Raw genomic sequence first — 10,370 nt, 5'->3', positions numbered from 1 at the left:
TCTAAAAATGTAAACCATGTATTAATTACATGAATACTCAAGTTGCTCCATGCCATGTTTTACTGGTACAATTTTTTCGCAGATAAACATAATTCATTCCTATCGGATAGACAAACATCTCGGCATTAGCTGAATAGTACCAACGGCGGAGTGACCCCTTGTCTACCAACAGTAGCTGTGGAGCTATTTTTTCTAGTCTTGATTGGCGGTAAACATCTTGTGTAGCTATCTTATACATTAAAAACCGCGATCCATATGTCAGCCCAGTAGCTGCTTTACAAATTAGTGATAACAATTCCTTTCTTCGTTTTGACAATGAAACGGTTTTATCGTAGGCATTTATTTTTATCAAGATCACAGTCGTTAAAAGAATATTTAAGGTTGTGAACATTTAAGTCCACGATCAAATAGTTCGACCGCGTTGATCAGGACACATTCGTTCGCCGATAGAACGCCGACGATTTCATCGTAGTCTCTCACTTATTTTCCCTTGCTATCCTGGAAATATTAAAATCTATACTGTCTGTCGAAACAATAATCTAATATATATTGTTGAAATGGTCGAGGTCTTGCGCTCTACATTATATCTAGATAAAATACTTCCTAAATAAACTCGTGAAGATGCATTGTCTCCGAACACCACAAAATTAATATAAAATTGTTAGGCTATGTGGTAAACCACTCAAAGATATGAGAAAGTAAGTTAAAATATTTTCTCGTATGTATTATAAACGATATTTGTCCGCACCTAGGGCTTTCAAAAACCAACAGTATACTGGTATGGTGTAATAAGTGTGATGGAATTGCATGGAGGGTGTCGAAAAAGCATATAATACATCGATACGTCTTAATTGAACCATAAGAAGTGCAGTACTTTAGACAAATTACGGAAGTGTTTCTGAGGGACGAAAAGTCCACACAATTTAGCCCACGTATTCTTTCAAAAATCCACACATTGCCATACGGTTACGGGGTGAAGATAATACATATGCCATCAAGCGCGATTACCTCTACTTCATATTTGGAGAGAAACATTCACGATGACAAATTTCTAACTGAACAACTTATCCTAACAAGGGATAAACTATAATCCACAGATTATACTTAATACCTTAAATAAACATACAAAACTCTACCAATAATTCTAAACAAAACTTTTACTGCTTTGATGAAGGTGATGAACTCTGTAAGAATGTAACTTTCAATCATTCTCTAAATTAGAAGATGTAATTTGAAACTTTAAGACGGAGGTCATTTTGAGTTTTAACATTAACAAATCATAATTAGAATAATATACCATAGGATATAGAGAAGTGCCTGAGTAACATGTTGTTTTCTATAACTTTGTACTGCATGTTAATATTATTATACGCCATCATTTTTTGTAAACTTTTTCGTTAGAGGATATAGATGCGATTATAATACCCAGGACATAGTCGTTCGCATCCTGAATTGAACAACATCACCAACATAGCACGACCATGTCACTGCCAGATCAATACATAGGACATCCATCCCCAGAACATCCCATGCTCAATATGGTTGCGATTGTAATTAATATAATTTCCACCTCTTTTTGCCCAGTCTAATATTTGACCAATTTTACGCGACTTCACAATGCACAGACTCGTGACTTATAAAATACGAACCTTGAACGTCAAAAATCCCGACATGCTCTACACTACAGTATTTTTGTCATTTGAATTCTGTTTTTCTTTGATTTACATTCAATTCATTTTATACTAGCTAAAGCGTCAACGACTTCAAGCCTGTTCCACATTATATAAAACTTGCAGCTGTAACCATTACATTATTGTCATATATTTAAATGCGGGGTTTATTATGAAACGCTACAAATATTATGTCGCGCAGCCAAGTTGTGACATGGTGTATGAATATTCACATATAAGTCTTCTAACTTGACAAATCTTCCATAACGACGACACTATTAATAATTTTGGTTATATTATTCGCATATAGCAGTATTTGCAAATGGTTTATACTATTCGTTTCTTACAAATCGTGAATTTTCGAGATATGAGTTGTTCGTGTATTACCCGATAAATTAAAATAATTACTGTATAATTTTATGTTGCTGTATTAATTAGAACTTTTTTTTTACTTCTGGAAAGTGGATAAAATAAATATTTGAAAAAAATTATGAAAATTCCTTTTGATTTTATGTTACTATGTTATGCGTTTTGTTGTCATTTATTTATAACGTCACCCTCGGAGAAGCACAACTTTAATTCTCGTTACTGGTATTTGCACATAACATCCATGCGAAGGTTTACAAAAGATTGTGCAGAACCAACTATATTATGTCTATCGTATAAATATCGGTATGCATCAAAAAATTTATTGCAACAAATATAACATATTATTTAAAAATGAATTCTGAAATTGTAAAACACAACCGCTTATTGACAAAAATAAACTTTTTAAATGTTGTATTACCCAAAGCAAAATTAACATTTCAGAATATTTAAAAGGGAGAAGCACTGCAGCGTATCAACTTATATTTTTGAATATCGGCGATACTGTATGGATTCTTTGAACCACAGAAACTTAAGTAGGAATGACAATGTCTGAAAAAATACATTTTTCTCAGGTATATCTGTTGGTTTTAACATTCTTCTAATTTTCACTGGAATCTTTTATGACCATTAAGCAATATTTTATTTCTATTTGTTAACAAATGCATTCATCTTTCATGGTTGCTTAGAAAAATAAATAAATAATAAATTAAACTGCAAACTTTCAGTGTTGATTCAACAGAAGTTTTACTGGTATCTAAACATTTTGTCACTGGTTCAACTCCGGTAAATATTTTTAGAACCGAATTTTGGCCGTAATCAATTGGCAATATATTTCCAAATTCAAATATTCCGGCAAAACTATAAACTTTTTTTTTTCATGAGATTTATTTCAAAAATATTTGATCACCGCGGGTGGCCATTTTATAATTACCCGTCGGAACAAATGAAGATAAATTTTTTACCCCGTGGGGTTGAAAGTACGTTGGCAACTTATTTTCACAAAAATGTCTTTATTTAACAGCATGAATTATTATGTTATCTTGATGTCATTGAATGCTTAGAATATATGTTGTAGTATGTTTTATAATGTTTATTTTTAAATTCATGCCATACGAAATATCTTCTGGGTGATCTGCCTAACATTTAGTTTACTTACGATATTGTTTACATAAACATCAATGACGAGTTGTCGTCTCTTTAAATATTACTAGCCAAGCATATCCAACTTGTTCTGACAGGCCTACCACAGCAGATATTTGTTTACTAAAACACAATACATAATATTATGAATAAAAATTACCAACTTTAATATTCATGTCAGTCTAGAATATGTCATTAATTGTTAAATATGCGACTGAACCAAACAATTGTTGTCAATATTTATCATCTATCATCTCAAGCCATCTTAAAAGCCAAAAGGATTGGAAGGTTTTTGATTAATTATGCTCTAAGTAAACTATGTAAATGCCATGCAAGCTTACGTCCTCCATCATGTTTCTAGGGTCAAATTTTATTCATCGCCATTTTTTATTTCGAGAATATTTGCAAAGACTTGTTTTGCAGTTAAATAAAGAAAAATGTACTAAATAAGGAAACTAACGAAATAGTAGCTTTGTTAACAAAACATTACGATGTGTGAACGTTATCATTGCTTTTTAGAGCATTGCTAGTTTTAAAAAATATTTTGTTAGTCTAGAGTTTTGCACTTACGTCAGTCCGAAATAATTCAATAAGGAATAAATTTTGAAACCTAATAATACAATTAACAGACATATATAAAACGATAATGAAATTAAGTAAATTATATTTTTGTCAATCAACTGACTGAAAATATAAGCTGCAAACATCAATTATGGTATCAATCACAATACGAGTGTCACGATATACAATATTTAGCCCACTGGTCAAATGGGTTTAAGCTATGGTATATCTTGTATTAGTAAAATTATGAATACAATACTTTAACAAGTTATGAAATGCATATATTAGTTTAAAACATAATTGTCATTTTCTCATTCATTTTAAAATTTCATCACCTTGTCGGTTTTCCATCACAATGCCTGCATCAGAATATTTCAACCAGTTTCCAAAATGTTACACATTTTAGAGAATGGTGTATGATTGATTATCTTATTACCATGAATCAAGCTTGAAATATTTAGATGAATATTTGTCAAGCATAAGACGTTACGAGAAGTCACTTCTTTCCACTACCCTTCTATCCGTAATACAAAAATGTTAATGGTCTAAAGTTTTATTATATTTTTCAACTAAAGAATATTCCAATGAAGTATGAGAAAGTATACATTTCTACAGTGGCATTGTCAAGAGAGCAATGTTGAAAGTACAAACTCAGTAACAAAATGAAATGGTTGCTTAAAGGAAAGTAGAGATAAACGAACAAAAAACTCAAGTAGTGATTAATGGATATGGGAAATTTAAAAAAAAAAAAAATTGGAGCGATGTAATTGGCAGCTTATGTGGTAAATAATTCCGTTGCCAAAAATGACGCGAAGATAAAATTTTATGTACTGATTAATAAATTAGGAATGCATCTCTGGGATTTGAAAAATGGGCAGGGGTACACCAGTAATGTAATACAAACTGTCGATCAAAATTATTTCATTCAGTGATAGTAGATGTGTTGCCAAAATGGAATGCAGACTAATCCATCTGGGGAATATGGTTGTGATAATAGAAGTGTTGATAGATGTCGCATACTAAAATCGGCTTAAAAACGATTTAGTTGTAACAGGTGTGCTAATAATGCGTCTGCCGAGGACTTAACATTTTACACATAAGTGAACGGTGATAATTATACGAGTGACAAACCACGATCTCTCACCCGATCTCTAATTAGTGCAGATTGTATCGTTCAAAGTAAGAGATATAAACAGTTTGATAAACAATGTCAATGGAGTATCATTCAACTCCGTATGATAGTGCGTCCACATTATGCGACTCGAAATCATGACTTGGCATTCTGTCCGTATGGTGACCGTACATTTGAACCCACGTACATTTGAACCCATGTTTATATCCGCGGGTTCAATCAATATGCGGGTGCTGAAATCTATGGGTTAGGGTTAGTATGGGTTCAACTATCCGTACAACAACAAAATTTCCATAGGTGCAATAGTATGCAGGTGCAATTGTCATGGGTTCAAATGTACGTGGGTTCAAATGTAATGGAACCTGTCCGTATATATTTGTATATCCGTTCTAGGCACAATGCCAAGCGTAGTGTTATCAAACATCGCCGGATAATCTTAAAACGTCGTGTCCAAATGCACTAGTTAAGAATCTTTTCGATAGCTGTGGAGAAAAAGGCGAAATTTTGATCCACAAATCAGCCGAGTTTACACATGGTTATAGATTCTAGTAACGTGCAAATGGATTTCAACTAAAAAAAGAAAAGCATTTTGCGTGGAGAGAACAATGTAGTTTCCGGGAAACGTTCATTTGCGACAAATTTCACAAGAACTTTGGGGATATTTAACGAATTGAAGTTTAAACCCTGAATAATTTTTTTTTTGGTAAAACTAACTTTTATTTAATTTTAAATTTCAAAGAGTGATGATTCGTCTGTATGATTCGATTGATACCTCGTGCCAGCTAGGGTGGCAGGCAGTTATAATTCAAGAAATTTAGAATTAATACTGATAATCCAATATACTCACCGTACGACGAAAAACTACACTCGCGTAGGAATCATTCTCGTAAAAGGCGGTCACGCAGAGGTGTTTCACGAAAAAAGACACAAGTTTTGTAAGCTCGGCGCCGCTGGAGAATTCAATAAAACACTGATTATGACAGTTGGGGTGTTAGGCCTGAACTTAACCTGAAGTCTCTTCCAGACTGCCTAACTCCACGACGTTGGAATACATCGATTCAAAAACTATTGTGACTCCGTTACATTAAATCGTTATTTACACTACAAATCCGTTCCTGACCCCACTTGGGCAAATGCATCAGCAGCTGCATAAAGAGTAAGATATTTATTACGACATTATGTACAAGAAAAGTCTCGATAGTCCATAAACATTTGCCTCATCATGTATACGTCTGTATACGCAGTCTGTGTTATCATTTCTGGCTCGGTTTATCTCTAAATCTAGACATAACTACATGACAACATTGAAATGCGGTAGCGAATGCGGTAAGCAAATGCAAATATGAAATGTTATTACAACCTTACGATAAAAGATAACACGTTAGAGTTAAAATACTAATCCGTTTGTAATATAGCAAAATGAACTAAGGTTTTGACCAAAATGGCTTGAAAAGTGAACATCATAACATTTGGGTTAATATAAGTCACTGACTTGTGATGCCGTTTCTTGTATTTACACACAACAGTGAAAAGTTTAACTTCATGTCGCAATTAATAAATGATATGCGCCTTGCGTACTTTCCGCATCACAACAAAGAAAATAATTATATTAAAATCCAGCCATTATTTTACTTATTGCTCTGTTGGAAGGTGTAGACTGTAGATAAAGATATAAAAATTCGTTCACGGCATCTGTATTCCTTCATTCTGCAAAGTTTGCAATCCACTAATAAATTGTACAAAAAAACGGTAGAAATATTGACACAGTGTCTGCCTGAATTAGAACTAACGGTTATCATTATAACTATATTTAGAAAACAGATATTTATTATTTCATTGATAAAATTCGAATACTAAGATGTTCATCAAAATTTGAATAAAATCCCATTTTCAACTATCATTTGAACAAGCAAAATGCTTCTAATCGGACTGAAACAGATGCAACAACATTATATACATACTGCATCGCAACAAACTAGCTACAAATTGTCTGTCAAGTCACAATAAAAATATTGTCTTTTACTCAACAATATCCTATTAAGTTTATCATTCTTGTGCTCCTTTCTCTGTTTACATTTGGCAAATGCTCTCGGCAATATGTGAATGGTCCAACACAAAACACCTTCGAACTCAGAAATCAACGGCGCGATTTCTAGCATGATTTGAGAGACGCTATGTCGACTTTTATTTTCAACGTTAATTATTATAACTTCAGATTGAATTTCGGGAGAGTCATTCAGTATTGGACTGACGAATATATTTTTAATTAATTTCGTTAATTCTGAACCATATTAATAACAGCACGATGTATGTAGCACATACTATATATAGTGTCATGTGGAGTATTACTATATCCGTTTATAATTTTATTTACCTTCGATATTCCTAACATCTCGATTTTACTCAACTCTATTACTCTGTTGGCTGACGACGTGTACAGTTCAATCACGTAGTGTTATATATTATTTACCTCGCCTCGCCAACTTAAAGAGATATAATCTAATCCTTACCACGGACAAATCTCTACTAATCCCAGAATGACGCTTACTTTTGACATTCCACTTCGTAATAACGGGTTACGGAAGCAGTCATGATAAATATCCAAATACCTGGTTTGAGCTTTTGTGTTTAGTCATTTCTTTTTGCTTACTAAATCCTGTCTAGAAATCCAGATTCGCCGACTCCGCAGTCAATAATTGATAAAGTTTCAAACCGAAGTAACTGATGTTAGTCAACAATATAACAGTGTATAACATTTTGAAAGTGTTGTAGTCTGCCTGCTTAGCCTAAAAATTACATCACCTTATTCAGCTTCACGCTAAGTAACACCAATATTTACCGATGTAAACGCTACCACGATGATTCACTTTTTGCCGCGAAAATGTAACGAATTTTCGCGTTGTCTCATTAAGGTGGAAAAGTGTCAACAATGTGTGGTATACACGCCTCTATTAGCCATAAATAATCTTATACATATAGCTTCATGTCATTTTATGTATTTTCTTTAAAGATGGTGGAAAATATACGCGGTACGCAGCTTAGAATAAAGACTTAGCGGAATTCAACGCGAAAAAAAAATATTTCAAACTTTTGAGTAAAAGGCATAGTAAGTAAGTTTTCCTTCTGTTTCACTATTGCTTATATAAAAATTCAAACCATGAATCTCCAAGTAAATTTACTCAAAACCCTAACTCTTTTTAACCACAAGCTCTCGTCTCATTCAAAGAACTAAAGACGAGCACTAAGATGGGATTTCCTATAGAGAAAAGGGCGACAAGAGCCTGGCCTCTCCTCCGGCAACCAGGCGAAATTGGACATAAGATGATAACCTCCACATTCAATCCTTCAAACAAATATACAAATCAAACACGCAGAATAAACTTGTGTTTTTTTTCATCTGACTGCATTAGCAAGCACGTCTACATCGACACGAAATCGCTTTCGTGACGCCACTTTTGCTATTCGATACAATAATTTTATATTTTTGGAGTGCGGAATTTCGTAACATCCGATACCCGACGTAGCAACTTTATATTTAAAAATATAATATTTCTTGCCGAATTTCCATCAATTTGAATCTTTGTAATAACGTCCGTTTTATCAGATATCATCTCATACCATTTACTACGCGCATTTGTAACATGATATGATGATATTCACCGTTTTCGTGATGATATGTCTTGTTCAGATGGATGAAAAATTCGTAAGGCAGCTATACCATGCTTGTAAAAGACCGGGGAAAATATTTGGTCGTCTGCCATATGCAAAGTCTCTTTTGAAATTGAGAGAGAAATCCATAAATTTCATTGTTTCGTATTCCATTTATCACCGGCTGTCGAAAATTAGGATCCAATAAAACTAAATTCTACAATACATGTATTTCCTTGCATATTTTCCAAACAACAAAAGAAAAAAAGATATACTACTATATATTTAAACCAGCGAATACGAGCTCCAGTGATTAGTGACAACTTTAACATTTTCTCGATAATCAGAAAACACTTATATTAGATGGATACACACTAAATTGCTAATGTATCGTACATGCCTGTGCGAAGGAGACAGTTTTGAATGAACTATGTTCCTCTCTATATTTAAAATCAGTCAGGGAAGTTTGGAATAGTTGCAGAACAACCAGCTCAGAAGCAATTTTACGAAGGTCATAATTGCTCTGTGACTTGTGTAATGAGAGTAGCATGTATTATGGAATAACTGTGAAGATGTGCAAAAATAGACCAAAGATCTATTCAAAATTTTTTGAGGACAGGATATATAATATATTTATTCATGCCATGTCATATCGTTTGAAATGGCTAGGAAAATTGGCTTTAGTACGTCTTCTTTTAACTTGTCCTTTTCTTTGTTGGGTAAACGATAATTTCGTGAATGCGTTCAGCACGATAAACTCTATATAAATATCTACAGAATAGAATAGATTCACCATAGAGATTCACATCATAATATATAGTTTCGTAATTGTGGTTAAATCAAAATCGTTATACATGAAAAAGAATGAAGTTTAACATGAATAAAAGAGAAAAAAAGTTTCGTAAAATCACGTTATACGCGTGCGAGCAATTGTAAACCATTTGGCTTATGACTTGCTTCATTATATCATATTGTACCTGCCTCTTCGTGAGAAAATACAAGACTTCATCACGGGTTGTTACCTTCAAATGTAAAGGGGTGATGATGCATAATTTAACTAAACAGCGAGCAGCATATCAGTATTTAAACGATGTCAGTGATGTTTATATTTCTAAGTCATTGAACCAGGGAATACAATTGAGTCCGACTACAGTTCAAAACAACGGCATCTTCAAGCGTATTGAAAAATACTTGTAGCTGGCGATATGAAAACCGTTGATTATAACACGTATCGTGAAATATAACTTCAATAACAAGACGGTAGTTATAAAACAAATATCGACCACGTGAAGAAATGATATACGCCACTTCTGCAGGAAATTTATGCCGATTCCAAATGTTATATATATATAGTTGCAATTTTAATTTAATTTTAAACTATGGGTGGTCTTGTCCATCTCCGTCAGTGCCTAATTTTTCATATGTCAAATATATCATCTGTCTAAACACGATCGATCAGCCATTGCTAAATATCACAAGGTCTTATAGCTTGATCAATTTTTTACGACTTCAACCTGTATTGTTTACCTACGCCTTAACGGACAGCAAAATTATTATGACTACATCATGACGATTAAAGCTTTTGTTGAAATTGTGGTAATCGAAGTTATATTAGTAGTAGCCTATATACAAAAGATCAGGTACCTTTTTCGTAAATGCCAAACATCAATAAATGAGCGTTGGCTTATGAACAAAACTACATAATATTCATTCACAGTTTGGTTTGTCAATGTGCACAATCGAAAAGCTATGTAATGTAAGGTATTGCTGAAGTATATGACTCAATCTTTGCACAATAATTGTTTTATTACAATTTATAGCAGTTGGGCGGATTGCAAAAATCAGAAAAG

Source organism: Styela clava, chromosome 1, assembly GCF_964204865.1.
Source record: "Styela clava chromosome 1, kaStyClav1.hap1.2, whole genome shotgun sequence".
NCBI lineage: Eukaryota > Metazoa > Chordata > Ascidiacea > Stolidobranchia > Styelidae > Styela > Styela clava.
This window is presented reverse-complemented; position numbering follows the sequence as displayed.